Here is a 15,674-nt window from a genome sequence, read left to right on the forward strand (position 1 = left end):
CAATTTTATCCTTGACGATTAATCTTAAATCTATATTATGCATATATAGTCTCAGGTAGTCACTAGAATACCTTTAATTAGAAGTATGAATCACTAGACGTGAAGGTGTCTTAACAGCACCAAGAAGACTGTTGTTGGCACATTAGTATCATGTAGCAATCATGCCATTCGGTACAATATGTTGTTCGGAATGTATCAAACGTTAAGATAGCAAGTTGTCATGCTTCAAAGCAGTTGCTCATAGTTAAATGACAACAGCATGTAATTAGATAATGTAAGAGAGTGAGTTCGATTCCCACTGATTATAGATTGTTCAAATTCCCTCCAATTTCCAAAATAACACAATACATATTCCCTAAAGGCTCCCCAAAAATCAAACAAATCAAATCATTTAAAACAACACAAGCGAGCATAATTGGCAATCCAGTTCCCTAAAATAAATAAATAAAATCCTATCATAACTCCTCAAAATTCCCTTTCATCTTGAAAAATATATAAATTCTTAATAAAAATCAGCTCAATCAGAATTTACGATATGTATCCCCAAGCAACATCCAACAGAAAAAAATACAATCGATCCAATTTCTCACGAAATTCTTGTTTCAGCCTAAAAATGGAACTTTGTCTGTTTACATGAAAATTATATGAATATTTTATCAACTTCAAGATTCAAGAGATGAATAAGAAATGAATATTGATACAGTTGCTGACTAATTTTTTTGGATATATTTTTCTGAACTTTTATCAGATCGGAAATGAGATGGCAAATATAAAATAAGAAGGATGATTGCTTTATAATTGTTAAAAGTTCCATTGGAAATTCTGTTTTGAGACTTAATTAATTTTAATATTTAATTGATATTTTAGTTGGAATATAAAATGAATAAACTAGATGCTTGGATAGCATGGATAGGATAGACGCGAGAAATTGGCTACAGACCCGAGAAACACATCGGATGCAACAATTTTCTGTGATCATAATAAATGAAATGTCGCGTTCACTGTCACAATGTGTCATAGTCACTGTCATAATGTGTCGCAGTCACTGTCACAATGTGTCGCAGTCACTGTCATAGTATGTCGCAGTCACTGTCACAATGAGTCGCAGTTACTGTCATAATGTGTCGCAGTCACTGTCACAATGTGTCGCAGTCACTGTCATAGTATGTCGCAGTCACTGTCATAATGTGTCACAGTCGCTGTCATAATGTGTCATAGTCACTGTCATCATATGTCGCAGTCACTGTCATAATGTGTCACAGTCACTGTCATAATGTGTCGCAGTCACTGTCATAATGTGTCTCAGTCACTGTCACAATGTGTCACAGTCACTGTCACAATGTGTCAAAGTCACTGTCATAATGTGTCACAGTCACTGTCATAATGTGTCGCAGTCACTGTCATAATGTGTCTCAGTCACTGTCACAATGTGTCACAGTCACTGTCACAATGTGTCAAAGTCACTGTCTTAATGTGTAACAGTCACTGTCACAATGTGTCATAGTCACTTTCATGATGTGTCGCTCGGGAGATTTTGAAGTTCACTTGACTAAAGTGGCACGCTTTAAAACAAAAGTCATGCTATGCCTGCTCCTTAATCCATTCACTCCTTGTTAACCTTGCAAATTCTTCTTACAATAGTTCCAGCAAATAAGATTAAAATTTAATTGTCTTCGAATTAGTTCGTCTGGAATTAAAACAATCGTTTTAATATCCTTTTGAATTCAAACACTTAAGAAAGATTTTAATTGAATTATGCCTTATAGCTACTTAGTTTTGGAAGCAAATCAATTGAAATCGGAGCTGAAATGGAAATATATTGTCAGTTCTTAATGCAATTAAAGGATTTTGAGCTTTAAAAACAAAAGAAACATTTCTTTAAATTATTCAGCATAATTTCCGCCTGAAAACTTTTCTTTTTAATCTCGACTAACTTTAACAGCTCAATTTAATAATATTGGACATGAAAATAAAATTTTGTTATTATTGCTGTAATGTCATCATCATTTCCATTATAAGTAATAATGTTTAAAGACTTTACATGGCTTTTTTTGTGCTTATTTTTTTGAAATTGCTGTTTTGTATGTTGGCTTCTGAGTGTTCGTGCTTGTATGATTACTTTTATGAATATGTCGAGTAATGGTTTGTTGGGAAAATTCGTTAAAAAAATGTATAAAGTCATTCTAGGTAATTTGTGATAACGGTCATTTGAAATTTGAATTTTTATCGTTAATGAAATTGTGGAAATTCAAAATTTCAAAATTTGATCACTAATAACGATTCATTTTAAATTTGAATTTTGAAACCATTTTGAAAATGAACAAGTTTTGAAAATTCAAATTTTTAAAAAATAACGGTCATTTGAGATTCAAATTTCGATCATTAAAGAAATTCAAATTTAAAAAAAATGTCATTTAGAATTCAAATTTTGATTATTAATGAAATTATAAAAATTCAAATTTTGAAAATACATTAAAATTTCAAATCTGAAAAGTTCGTTACAAATTTAACTTTATTATTTCCTATTTACTAATTAGCCTTTTCCTAGAAAAAAAACTAATTAAATCACTAGCATTACATTTTTCTCTGTTAATTATTCCATATTCTCACCTAAGAACATAATTTGCCAAAGTTATTTAAACTTTAATTACGTGAATTGGAAAAATTAAAGGAAAACTTAAAGAACTTTAGCTCATGAAAAAGTTACGACGGGAAAAAAGTACTTTTAATTTTTTTCTAATTTTATTCGCACAATAGGAATTGTGGAAAATGAACATTTTAATGAAGGGGAAGTAAAGGGAATGAAGTTTTTGTTGTTTTTCCTTTCGTGCTTTTAAATGGATTTTTTTTGTGCTTGCTTTTATATACTAAAAAGTTTGAATTGAAAATGTGATGGGGAAAGTCAAGGATTTATCACTTTGAATGGATGAATGGGGGGGAATTTATTAGGTTGTAAAGTCTTGTTGATGTGTTATTGATGGGTTGTGTTAACATTTAGAAATACAAGTTAATGATTTAATTTACTTAAATTGTTAAAATTCAATTAGAAATTTGAAATTTAAAAAAACCGTTAAAATTTGAATTTAAAAGTTCAGTTATTATTTGAAATTAAGGAATGAAAAAAAAATAAAAATTTGAATTTAGAAAATCCGTAAAATTTGAATTTTGAAACACCGATAAAATTTCAATTTTGAAAATTTACTAAAGCTTATGAAAATCTGTTAAAATTTGAAATTTAAAAATTTATTTAAAATTGAATTTTAGAGTTCGTTAAAAATGAATTTTGAAAATTTATTACAATTCGAATTTAAGAAATTCATTAAAATTTGAATTTGAAAAAAAAATAAATTTGAATTTTTAAAAATTCGTTTAAACTTAAAAATTTAATAAAATTTGAATTTTTTTAAAAAAGTTTTAATATTTGAATTTTAAAAAACATTAAAATTTGAATTTTAAAGAACATTAAATTTTGAATTTATGAAATTGTTAAAATTTAATTTTTTAAACCCGTTTAAACTTAATATTTTAAAAACCAGTAAAATTTAAAATTTTGAAAGTCGTTAAAATTTGAAATTTTGTTTATCGTTAAAATTTTAATTTTTGAAAATTGTTAAAGTTCAAATTTCAAAAACTCGTTAAAATTTGAAATACAAAAATCCCAATTTTTGCAAACAACCTTTGTCTTGCTGCAAAAAACAATTAATCCTGTACAATTACAACAAAATTAGGTCACACAAGACAATAAAAAGCATGTAAGCCCCTAAAAACACGAAACAATATCCAGAAAATATCCATTGTTATCTCCTTACCAACTCTCTAATTATCATTCCAAATAGCTTTCATGTCAACATATAGAGAAGCTAATAATATGCTTAACAATCAATAATTATAACAATTAAATAATTAGTGGAAAAGCCTGATAGAAAGTTTAGGTCACAATTTCTACTATTTTTTTTTCGCAATACCCGTAAAAGTTAAATAGAGCAGCAATGTATAAAGTCTCCCGAACATAGAAATTAGTATTCGTACATACGGGTAGTAAATAACAATTTTTCATGCTAGAACATATTTTTGTGCGGTGTATTAGATTTAAAAGTTATGATAAAAGAAATATGAGTGCGAGTGGCGGAAAAAAAGTGTTAATAACGGTTGGGGCTTATAATGTTGATTGCCGTGAACTTTGTGTGGATTTGATGTTGATGGTGTGGCTTTTTTTTGTCAATAATAATTTAAGAATTTTGAAAGTTTGTTAGTAAATTCTAGTTTTATTCAACTGTTCCAAGCTTTAAGCTCAACTCATTAAAAATCATAAAATTTTAAATTTTTTGAAATATATTGAAACATTTTTACAAAATTGTCAAAATTCAAATTTTGCAATATCTTAGAAATATTCGTTGAAATTCAAATTAAAAATAAATCCTTAAAAATTTAATTTTGCAAAACGGTTAACACTCAAATTCTACAGATCCGTTAAAATTCAAATATGTATTATAAATTCAAATTTTACAAAAACCATCAAATCCAAATTCCTCAAAAACTGTTGAAATTCAAATTCTACAAAATTAATAAAAATGCTTTTATTAAATCTTTAAATTCAAATTTTATACATGTTTAAAATGTGAAATTCACAAAGCAAAAAAAAAAAAGCTTTTAATCTAAAAAAATTTGAGTGATCTAAATATCACTAAAATTAAAATTTTGCAAAAACATTTAAGTTTAGATTTTACAAATCAGTTAAAATTTAAATTTTTTTAATCTTTTTAAATTCAAAATATAAAATTTTTGTTTTATCACAATTGAATTAAATTCAAATGAAATAAAACTAAAAATAAAAATTTACATATACCAATTCAAATCTCACAAATCAATTAAAATTCAAATTTTAAAAATATTCGGTGCATATGGTACAATTCAAATTATACAAAACCGTCAAAATTTAAGGTTTATGCAATCTTGAAAATTCTGTTGAAGCTCGAATTTATAAAAAAAAAAGGTTAAACTTCTAGTTCAAAACCGGTAAAATTCAAATTTAGAAATATTAGAATTTGAATCTCAAAAATCAGTTAAAACTTAAATTTTCTGTTACTGAAAAAATCAAATTTCAAGATTTCGTTAATAATTCATACAAAAATTACAACAAACTTAAAATGAATGATTTTTCATTCTGAGTAGAAAAGCTCAGAAAAACTTCGTTTAACTTCCAAAAAAGCTCTATAAAATATTCAACAGCAAAAAAAGAAAGAAAAAAAAATCCATAAAGCACAGGCACAGGCACACAAAAAAGGACGTAAGACTGAAGTAAAAGTACATAAAACCATCAAAAAAAAAAGTCTATTTTTAAATCCATTTTCTCGCTGTTTATTCGCATCACTTCATGATTTTGCAACATCACCTTTACCTACATCATCCATGAAACTCACTCATTCATTGAATTCATTCATTTATTCTCCGAATAAGGCAGCACTTCTTGTTCCTTTTTTTTCGTCCTCAACTTCACTCTCATTCTCAGCAACCAAAGAAATGTTCTTCGTGAAAATTGCATGCTGAAAAACTTCGGCACAATGCTGATAAAAATAAAGGTTCTCAGCACGAACAGCACGAAGCATGCTCTCTCACGCTCTTTTCATGCTGTTTGTTCTTTTCTCAATTTTTTTTTTATTTTTTTTTATCATATTTTGACTCTTTTTGCCGTGTTCGTGGGCATATAAAAGGAATAACATGATTTTGTTTTGCTACAGTTTTGCGATACTCGCTTTTGCGGAAAGGCTCGATTTGGCGAAATTGTAAATTTAAAGTTTTAAAAAATATATGTCAAAATAATTCAGTGTGAAGTGAATTAAAGAAAAATTAAATAATTAAAAATTTAAAAGGTAAAAAATAAAAAAGAAAAAAAAAAGGAATTAAAAAATAAGAGAGAAATTTTTGTGTAAAGTTCTGCAATTGATGGATTAAAAAAGAAATTTTTGTGGTGAATTTTAGTTGCAAAAATTCAAAAAAGGAAAATAAAATTCGTATGTAAAATTTAAATTTTTCTTGTTGGTTCTTTGTGGTCGAAATGTGGCACAGAACCACAAACTTCATGTCCAATATTTTTTTTAGATATTTTAATCAATTTGAAACTGTTTTGCTAATTAAAAATGATCGTACGTACAATTGGTGCATGCTACGGCATATCCTTCATTGATTTTTAGACATTTTTGCTGTTCTTGTTCATCGAGGTTGTGTTTGGGTTGAAAAACATTTGAAAATATTTGCAGATTTTGTGTTTTGATGCAGATTTCATGTGGAAATTGAATTAGATTTGAAAATTGAATATTTTGAAATTTTTTTGTGGATTAAATTGACAAGATTGACCGAGATTAGGATTATTCTGAATTTCTAATTGTTGATTAAATTCTGAATCTAATTCTTTTTGAAAAATTAAATTTGTTAAAAAAATTGATATTTCAGAATTCAAAATGTTCTAAAATAAAAATTAATATTTGGAAAATTTTAAAATTTTTAGAAATCTGAAAAATGTTGAAAAATGTTAAAACTTTGAAAAATTGCAAAAATGTGAAAATTTGAAAAGCCTTAAACATTTAAAAAACGTTAAAAATTTAAAAATGGTAAAAATTTGAAACTGTTTAACATTTTAAAAATTTTAAAAATAATCTTATTTTTAAAATTCATATTTTTTGAAAAATGTTTTAAATTTGAAGAATTTTCAAGGAAAACTAATAATTTTAACTTTAATTTAATATTAAAAATATCAGTTTTTTTATAAAATTCCTCAAATTTTAAACATTTTGCAAAAAATTATGAATTTGTAAATTTAGATTTAGAGACATTTTTAACATTTCAAACTTTTAATATTATTTCAAGTTTTAACATTTTTCAAATTTTTAACGATTTTCAAATTTTTACCATTTTTCAAATTTTTAAGTTTTTTTTTTAATTTTTAAAGATCAAATTTTTTTTCAATTTTTTAAAGATGAAAATTCTTCAAAACTTAATTATTAAAAATTCTCAACTTAAAAAAAATCGTTAGTGTGCAAAATTCTCTATTTTTATAAAAAAAAAGCAGTTCAAATCAACGACAATGCCTAACCCTTGCCTTCATCCCCCAAAACTAATCCATTACTTCCAACCAAAAAAAAATCAAATGATTTACTTAATTTACGCGACACTTAAATTATTTTATATCCACAAAAAAGGCACTTTGTTTAGAATAAATATTACTTAATTTTATGAGTGTTAACAAAAAAATCACGACTTCTTCAATAAAAAACTATGCAAAACTATTTTAGTGCCTTTCCCAAAATGGCTAGATTAATGCAAATAAATTAGAATTATTTAACTTAACTGTTTAACTGATGAAAGAAGAATTTTATGATGAATGGGCTGAGCTTTTAGGAATGTCAATTTCTAAATTAAATTAGAAGGAAGGAATTGTATGTTTTATGAAAATATGAAATTTGCTATGGACCCATATGTTAATTGAAGGGATTTGGTGGGGGAATTTTGATATTTTTCTCTAAAAGTTATAGCAAAATTGAGGAATTTGGTCCAAAACTTAGAAGGTCAACACCCAACCCAACAAAAATTCGTTAAATTTCTAAGATTAAGTATGGAATCGAGTTGACTTGAATCGACTTTTCAATCCAAAAATTTGAGTTAACTTTAAAATTTAAATTTACATCAAAAAAAGTCACAGAAATCTCGACTCTGCAACTTAAAAAATTCTCATTAAAAAGAAATCGAAATTTTTTTCATTTCCAATTTTAAAAATTGAAAATAAAGCGACATAAATTTAAATTACTCATGTATGTGGTCCTGCAAGACTCATGCATACACTATGCACATGATGATAAATTTATTTACCTATAAATTATAGACTTCGATATCATCGTGTATGGTTGGATGCAAATAAATTTTAATAAATGTTATCAAATGGCACAAAAAGCAATAAGATAAAATTTTTTTGAGAAATGAGTTAAATATGGAAAGAAAATTTATGTTAAATAGCTTTTTATGGTCGATTCTTGACTTCTAATTTGTTTTTATTATGAGAGAATTTTTATATTCTTAAGTCCTTGACTGGCTTTACAATAATTTCCTCGTTTTTTTTATTGCAAAATAACACATGGCATGGAATTATTTTTTCATTTTTATTCAGTTATTGAGTGGATATGGAAATGTTTTATTGCTGTTGGAGGCTTTTTATGAGAAAACATTGCGGGGATGGCCTGCTTTGAGTTGAGCTGAGCTTTTTTCTCATTAAGAAATTAAATTATTTTTGATAAATTGATCCATGCCAGCATGGAAATTTTTCGTTTGGATGTCAAGTACAATTTAGATGTTTGAGTTTTAAACCAAGGGAAGAAAATTTATGTTTTTTAAAATTAATAAATCCAGAATTAGCATTTGTTGAAAAAGCTATTTCTAAAATTTCAAATTTAATTATTTTTAATAATTACCTAGTTAAAATTTTTAGAAAAATTTAAATTTTTCGTTTCAAAAAATTTTAAAATTTCAAGTTTTTCTTTTCAAAAAACAAAAAAAAATTAAAAATTTTGTATAAAACATGCAATTTTAAAAATTTTTAACATTGTTGAATAAAAGTTCGATTTTTGAATTTCAAATTTTAAAGAAAATTCAAAAGTTAAATTTAATAAATTAACATGAAGTTTGATTCATCAAAGCATAAACGATAAAATTTGAAATTTGAAAATTAAATTTATGTAATTTTGAATTATGAATTTTGAAATTAAATTTTAATAATCTTGAGCTTGAAAATTAAATTTTAGATAATTTTAAATTTAAAATTTTGAAAATTAAATATTAAACTTTTAAAATTTTTGAATTTATAGTTTCGAATTTGAAAAATGAAAATAAAAGTTTAAATTCAAACAAAAATAAAAATCATTAAAATTTCAAAAAAATTTTTGACGCACATTTCCCATCAAAATTTTTATCTCAAAAAACAAATTTTCCTTCCATTTCAATTTTCCACTTTCCACCCACAATGCCTCACACAAAAGGGTTTCCTTCCGTGATAATTTTTCCTTTATTATATTTGTATTCATCTCAAATGTCTGTCAAAATAAATAAAAAATAATTTTCTCAATGAGGCACTTCGATAAATGAATATTTAAAATAAAAATGAAGGAACAAAAAAAAGCACACAAAACAGATCGTGATAGGCAGCTAATAGTTAAGGTTTTTTGACTCTTTTGTTTGTGAAAAATGATTCGAATTTAAATTTTTTTAAGAAATTTTGTTTTCTTGTGAAGATTTTGTCAGGTTTTAAGGTAGACAAAATTGAGTAATTTTGAAGCTAAGGATTAAAATAAAGACATTAGTCCCTTTTTTGAGGGTATTAAGACTTCTTTAATCTGAAATGTCGTCCATAAAAGTTAATTACTTGAATTTCTTATCAATCTCTTATTCCATTAATGTTAATTAACTACTTTTAACTTAAATTTTGATAAAAATATCAGTTATCGTTAAGAATGTCTTGAAAATGTATGTTGGGTCTTGATTTATTGTTTTATCAGTCAATTAAAGCTAATTTGCAGTTGGACAAGAATTTTTTGAGGAATTTATTGAAAATTGTATGAAATTTAGCTTAATTTTAACACTTTAGACCATTTGTGGACAATCTGTGTGTCAGGGTATACTAATGTGTCACCAAAAATTCTTGGACATGCTATAAACCGTATGCTGTGTACTATTTCGGTAGAGGCTTACCATCGTGGAGTTGTGTCACGAAGAAGAAAAGGTTGTTCACTACTTTAGATTTATTAAAGTTAAAAATAGAACTCGATGTCGACTTTTTCATACAAAATCCGAATCGAAACTTTAAGTTCTGCATAAAAATGACCTAAAATGAGACAACAGCGTATTCATACAATTTAGAGAGGGGAGAATGGGGGTAAACCACCTATTTTCTTCAATTTGCTATCAGATCCCTAATTCTTGATTCTTTCTGGCTAACCTATGAATATGATCAAAATCAATTGAAAACCCAAGTGGTAGTTCTCAATTCTGGATCTGTCGCTATAGCACCGTGTCTACTGTTTTTTGTCCATTTTGACGTGAAAATTAGATTTGTTAAGTCAACCTGTTCGACAAACATGCGTTAATTTGATATGAAACTACTCTTTTGTTCTTACAACCAGAGTTCATGTCAGTTCTCAATCTCCAATTATTCAATACCTTATAATATATCCAATTCCAGTTTAACATACCAAATCCCCAATAATATCCCACAAAAATCAAAAAATTAACCAAACATTGACTTTCAATTTTCACTCAATTCTTCAGTCCATCCACAAAAAGAAATCTTTTTTGCAATTTTTTTTCCTATAAACCTAAAACATTTTTACTGTTACAATTTGAAACTTCAACATTCTATTTTTTCTGCATTCTCATGCTTAGTTGCAGAAAAAAAAAACTTTTATTCTGATCATTGTATGTTTTCCGTCAAACTTTTACTGAGTAGTTTTATTAAATATGTTGAACAAGTGTAGTAAAATAAGGAATGTCTACATATTGGACGAGAACTAGTTTTTTTTACATAAAAGGAAAAAGTTGAACTTCAAAGGAATTTTTATAAAGTTATATATGAGAATAGTTTATGTGCAACGAGCTGAATTATGGGGATGAGTTGGCGATGATGTTGAAATTGTGTCATGGAAAAGAGAGTTTTTGGAGTGGAAGTAAGACTTGGAGGAATTCTGATGGTAGTTTGTTGTGTATTTAGAGGAGAAATTTAGTTCTGGTGGAGAACTTTAAGTCTGAGGATTAAGAAATGAGACCCAAAATTCTTGGGACGTTCATAAAAGGATCACAAAAAGGATTCATCCAAAACATAGCCGATGGAAGGTTTACCAAACCATTCCATTCATATTGCATGACCCAGGGTCTATGAATGGGAGTGAATCATACTGCAAGAACATAGAAACCATGGATTCCATTAATTCCACCAAAAAATCCATAAATTCCATGATTTGAAAATTTTCCATGGATTCCACAAATTCCGCAAAATCCATGGAATCCACAGTATCTGCCAGATGATCCGTACTCTTTATGAATACAATGTACTTAACCACAATTTGTGTGTCGCAAAGCACAAAAACCGAGTTAACGTCGTTAGAACAGCAGAAAAGCCCTTGAATTCGATTTGATTTTCCCAGGGATTGTAACCTGGTCGTTAGGATCGATTGGCCAACATTCTTACCCAGTGATCATCATGATAAGCCTGGATCTAAATCGCATGCGGTTTATGACATTTCCAAGAAATTTTGGGGACTCGATAGTGTGCTTCGGCACTGCAGTAGCCCACTACTGCTCTAATCACTACTTAAATACATATTTTCTCATACAAAATTGGATTTGGACACCCTTAGCTATAGCTATGCCTCTGCTTAGACTAAGTTCTTCTTTCTCCCTCTTATCCCACCTTGATGCTTAACCTCACAAGCAAAACTCCACAATTTACCTCAAAATCTATGCTAATTTAAAACTCACAGCCATAAGCACCCCTCAAAAATCCGCACAATCCAAAACTTAATCGAATTTTTAAACAAACAAACATTTTTCTACATTTTCCGAATCCCACATCAATCAATTTCCACTATGAAAATCAATCACGCTTCACAAACCACAAGAGATATCCTTTGTGGTCAATATCAAGTCAAAGATGACAGATGGTTATTGTATTGGAACTAAAAATGGTTATCATTGTCGACAGTAATTGACTATTCGAATTCAAATAGGGTTTTTTGGGAGATCTGTTGATATGTATTGGATGTGACATGTTTTGGGTTTCGGCTTTATTGTTATGGAAATTTTGAATATTTTGAGGTTAGAAAATTGTCTAATTTTATCTCAATTTTCATATTTTTTGGGGATTTGGAAAGTTTTTTGAGGTTATAAAAATGTGAAATGTTCTATCCTGTATATCGCATCCATATAATCAACAATATTCCCATATGAATTTTCCCAATTAAATCTTATCGAAATTTTCATAGTTTTGTGACTCATCAAATTTAAAAAATCTAAAACCACAATTTATTTAGAGAAGATTAATTTTACCCAATCTACATCTGCTCATGTACGAAAAATTTACATATTATGGCACATATCTGTTTGTCTAATGTATCTAACAAGTATTTACATAAAGTATCAGGGATTTATCTTTGAATCAACATAAATGTTATGAAAATTATAGCTTTAAAGATAAACGTATGTTACAAAAGCCATTAATTTTAAGTTAATTAAGGTTCTCTGATACTTTTTTCTCTCAATATTTTGCTTTGTGGTAATTAATACGGTTGTTATAGAAAATGAGTAGGGGATAATGTTTTGATAAATTAAGTTAAAGCTGCTATTTTTAGGAATATTAAGAGAATTATTAGGATTTATCTAGTTCTATTTTTAATATACTTTAATTTGAAAAAAGTTAAAATTACAATTTCAAAAAATTTTGAAAATGTAAAAAATTCAAATTTAAACATTTCTTTGAATTTTAACTTTTAATTCCTTAATTTTTAATAATAAGTTTCAAATTTTAAAAATTTTTGAAAAAAAAAATTAAAATTTTTAAATTGTTCTTATTTTCAAACTTTCAAAATATAGAGTTAAAAACTTTCAAATTTATAATTTTCATATTTTTACATTTTTAAATTTAAAATTTTCGAATTTAAAACTTCAGAAATTTTCAAAATCTCAAATTTAGAATTTTGAAAATTTTAGATTAAAATTTGAATTCTTCAATTTTCTATAAGTTTTCAAAATTTAAATTTTTAATAAATTTTGAAAATTTCACATTTCAAATTTGAAATTTTAAGTTCTAAATTATATGAATATGATTTGAAAATTTGAAATTTTGAAAATTCTTAAATTTGATTCAATTTTCGCAGCTTTTCAAAGTTTATAAAATTTCAATTCTTATTTTTTTTTTTAAAAAAAAACGTTATAATTTCTGTATTTTTTACATTTCAATTTTTTTTAAATTCTGATTTTTACATAATGATTATTGATTTCGATGCGATGAACATTGAAGATGGTGATTTTTGTTGAAATTTAATTTTCAATATTAAATTCCAAAAGCTTTTCAAATTTTTAAAAACTTCCAACTAGAATTGAATTAATAGTTCTAAAAATTGCCGCTTTTTCGCTGCTTCTCTACAAAAAATTCAATTAAGACCAATTTTCATTGAAATTTGTAAGGCTTCTCAGTATTCTCAACTAAAAAAAGCTTTGAATATTTCACAATTATTTCCATTTTTAATCTGTAAAATTCTCCCAAATCCCCCCATACACATTCAGCTATCCATGACTACATGATGGAATTAATTCATAAAAAATTTATTTTTTGCATCTAAAGCGATTACGAAACTTTTAATTCCGTTAGTTTATTTTGTGAATGAATTTTCATATAAATATTTTCTCCATTATTCGAAAGAAAACTGAATAAAAAAAGCGAAAAACTTTCAAGTTTCTTACTTTGCGAATGTAAACACCGCAGAAGTTAAACTCAAAACTATTTTCATTACTTTTCATACACAAAAAAAATTTGCAACAAAAGAGATTTTATTTTCATTATAAAAAAGTAAATTTGCGGAATTATAAAAAGAACTTCCATTCATCGTCACAAAACAAACAGTCAGTGACTGATGATAGCTGTAAAATGTTTGTCTAAACTCGGCAGACGCTTAAAAACGAAGAAATTGTTTGTGCAGTGACAATCAAAAGAATCACGAATTAAGTTGATAACAATGCAGTAAAAGAAGATAAGCAGAACAACATTTGGGCTACAAAAAAAAGTTTTTTTAGTCTGTTTTGTGACTGTAAACTGTCAAGAGTTCATAAATCTGACAGAAGATAGCTGTGATGGCCTAATTTCATGTACTGATAGTGTAAATGGATGAAGGATTTACTTTAGTCGAGTGTTTTATAGCCAAGGTGGGGTACACAAGGATTAGATCTTATTTACTGCGGATAATAAATTATATCAAGGTGTAGTTAGAGGCGTTGTGGTCTGTGCATATGTGTTTACAACTAGGGTAACTGGATTTTTAGTAATTAATGGTTGCAGATGAAGATTAAAATATTTTAATCACTTAAATCAGTCGAGTTTCTGAGCTTCATCAACAGCACCAAAGGAGTGGCCAACAATTTTAGTGAAACAATCAAAATTGGATTTTAAACAATTGTAGTGTTTTAACGATTTTCTGGTTCTCAGTGCGGGGCACGTACCTCCACCTACCCTTATGACCAAAGTTGCAAAACAGAATTTAGGATTTTTAGCCTCAAAAACTCGCACAAATATCAAAGAAATTGTACAAATTTCGACATCAAACCCCTTTGCTTAGACACATCCTATCCTCCTTCCCCACTCTTTTTACCCCATGCAATTTAATCCCCATGCAATTCCTTAATTTATGCATCAAAAAACTCAATCATCCTGTCAACAGCCAGTAAACATTTCTTCGTCTAATTTGCATGTTCCCCAATCATAATAAAAATCAAAAGAAAGCTCATACATGACACAAATCATGAATATCACATCACGTATGTGTTGCATGTCACACAAAAAAAAGTTTTGCAATCGATATGTAAACAAACAATGCCTTCAACAATGGCACGACGGCAACGATTACAACAATATCAATCAATTCCATTACTTCCAATTTGTAATCGTTCACAGTTTATAGACAAGAATGAGGGAAAATTATGCTAAATAAATCACGTTAAATTGTTGAGGCGTCGCAGGAATCGATGAAGTTTTTTTTTGGTATGTCATGCTTTGCGCTGCGGTCGTATGAATAATCTTATTAGAACATGTGCTGAATGCTGTAATGCCTCCCGTCGTTACTGACTTTTTTTTACCACGCTTTTTCCCTCCTTTCCTGTAAATATTCAGCATAAAAATCATAAAAGTATATTAAAATGTTTACAACTTTTTCCTGTTTGGCTTCTCCTGTGGAACGAACTGAAAATGCAGAAGAAACTTTATCTTTTTGTGACAGTTTGATTAAAGTTTTGACTTCCGTTTTTCATTGTTGACTTCCTGCTATTCATTTATTTCTTATATGGATGTATCTCTAAAGCTAAAGATGTTGTCAAAAAGACTTTCATAACCACACATTTCTGTTTGGCATTAGAATAATTATCATTTTTTATAAGGTGGTTTGTGTTGGTGGGGTTTTTTTGGGTGTGTAAGCGGGAGGTTGAAGTCAGGATGGTATTTGTAACGACTTTAACAAATTTGTAATTCCCGTCGTTTCTGACTTTTTTTTACCACGCTTTTTCCCTCCTTTCCTGTAAATTTGAATTTAAAAATCATAAAAGTTTTATAAAATTTTACAACTTTTTCCTGTTTGAGGTTTTTGTGGAACGATGTTGAAAATTTTGCAGAAGAAACTTTATCTTTTTGTGACAGTTTGATTAAAGTTTTGAATTTTTCATTGTTGACTTTGTAAATTTTCAATTTTAAAATTTAAAGCTAAAATTTGAATTTTAAGACTTTCATAAAATTTGAATTTCTGATTTTTAGAATAATTATAATTTTTTGGAAAATTTAAAGCCTTTTGTGTTGGTTGGGGTTTTTTGGGTTTTAAGCGGAATTTGTAGAATTTTAGGATGGTTTTTGTAACGACTTTGTACAATTTGAATAATTTTTT

At 27.4% G+C, this 15,674-nt stretch overlaps 1 protein-coding gene across 1 annotated transcript in view; it reads left to right on the forward strand.

Annotated features, from left to right (window-relative positions):
• Positions 1-5,742: 5,742 nt before the first annotated feature.
• The window catches only part of Scp2 (Sarcoplasmic calcium-binding protein 2), a 45,751-nt gene continuing 35,819 nt past the window's right edge, over positions 5,743-15,674 (forward strand). The window contains exon 1 of the mRNA XM_070646984.1: positions 5,743-5,870. The gene's annotated coding sequence lies outside the window, so the exon portion shown is untranslated. The remainder of the gene's footprint in view (positions 5,871-15,674) is intronic.

The sequence above is a fragment of the Chironomus tepperi genome, unplaced genomic scaffold (genome assembly GCF_022539635.2).
Source record: "Chironomus tepperi strain 1889 unplaced genomic scaffold, CSIRO-AGI_Ctep_v1 contig_365, whole genome shotgun sequence".
In the NCBI taxonomy this organism is placed as follows: domain Eukaryota; kingdom Metazoa; phylum Arthropoda; class Insecta; order Diptera; family Chironomidae; genus Chironomus; species Chironomus tepperi.